Source organism: Prosopis cineraria, unplaced genomic scaffold, assembly GCF_029017545.1.
Source record: "Prosopis cineraria cultivar Desert tree isolate PC_DT_omini unplaced genomic scaffold, ASM2901754v1 PC8, whole genome shotgun sequence".
Taxonomy (NCBI): Eukaryota; Viridiplantae; Streptophyta; class Magnoliopsida; order Fabales; family Fabaceae; genus Prosopis; species Prosopis cineraria.
The window spans coordinates 10,430,694-10,432,130 of record NW_026555339.1 but is presented as its reverse complement, the minus strand read 5'-3'; the positions used below and the strand labels follow the sequence as shown (position 1 = coordinate 10,432,130).

At 27.1% G+C, this 1,437-nt stretch overlaps 1 non-coding gene across 1 annotated transcript; it reads left to right on the top strand.

Annotated features, from left to right (window-relative positions):
• Positions 1-1,097: 1,097 nt before the first annotated feature.
• Positions 1,098-1,170, top strand: TRNAA-AGC (transfer RNA alanine (anticodon AGC)). The gene has a single exon. It is a non-coding gene; the product is annotated as a tRNA-Ala (tRNA).
• The last annotated feature ends 267 nt before the right edge of the window (positions 1,171-1,437 follow it).

Sequence of the window (1,437 nt, the reverse complement as noted above, 5' to 3'; positions counted from 1 at the left end):
TTATTTGACCATATTATTTCAAGTTTAATCTCCTTTTTTTATTTAAAAAATAATTAATTCATTAAAAATATAATTATCATTTAATAATAATAATTAGGTATCAAGTTTTTAGCATTATAAATTAAATAATTAATTATGTTAATTTTTAGCATTATTGTACAATGAAAATTATAAATATTTATCACTTTTTTTAAAAATTACAAATTTAAAAAGTACAAACAACTAGAGATTAAGTTTTTAGCATTATAGATCAAATTTTATGTTATTTAAAATCTTTATCATATTTTAAAATATTTTAAAGATATTATATTTGTATAATAAAAATTATAAATCATCATAAATCAATATTTTTTTTTAATAATTGTACATTCAAAAGTATATTTTTACTATCATAATCTAAATAATTTTTAATGTAATAAATTAACTTTTAAAAAAATATATCTAAACACAAATTTCGTTCTAACAATTGACTTTCATTAAACTAACTTTTATCAAATGGACTTTTAGTAAATTGAAATCCAAACACATACTAAATTCTCAAAAGGAAAAAAATTAGCAGCCTTGAAAGTGATTTTTTAAAATCATTTAATTGATTGTCCATGAATTTCATTGAAACTATTATGATTAAAATGGAATTTTCTAAGAAATGCATCAATCTCATCCTGCAATGTCTCCCAATGGTTCAGTAACAGTTGAGTTTATGGTCATCGTTATGTTCCCATCTTCCTTTTGGGGGGGGGGGGCTTATACAAGGGAATCTCAAAAGGATTTTTAGTAAATTGAAATCCAAACACATACTAAATTCTCAAAAGGAAAAAAATTAACAGCCTTGAAAGTGATTTTTTAAAATCATTTAATTGATTGTTCATGAATTTCATTGAAACTATTATGATTAAAATGGAATTTTCTAAGAAATGCATCAATCTCATCCTGCAATGTCTCCCAATGGTTCAGTAACAGTTGAGTTTATGGTCATCGTTATGTTCCCATCTTCCTTTTGGGGGGGGCTTATACAAGGGAATCTCCTTTTGTCTTACGTATATAGATGTCGTATGATTTGTAGTTATTACTTTATATTAGTTTTGATTTCATAAGTTGGGGATGTAGCTCAGATGGTAGAGCGCTCGCTTAGCATGCGAGAGGTACGGGGATCGATACCCCGCATCTCCATTTTGCTGTTTTCCTCACTCTTTAACCCACTTCTTTATTGTCTTCCGCAAAGGCGCAAACGGGCGCAAAGTGTGTTTGTCACGTTTCTTGCCGCGTGCATTAACGCGCACTCATATAAAGGGGCCTCTCTTTTTTTGAAATTTTTTTTTTCACTTTTGGTATCAAAGTCATTAATTAAAGCTTACATTAAAAAAAAATTATGCATGCTTGCTAGCTTCTATCATACGATTACAAGTTATCACCTATTTTTATCTCATTCATATATAT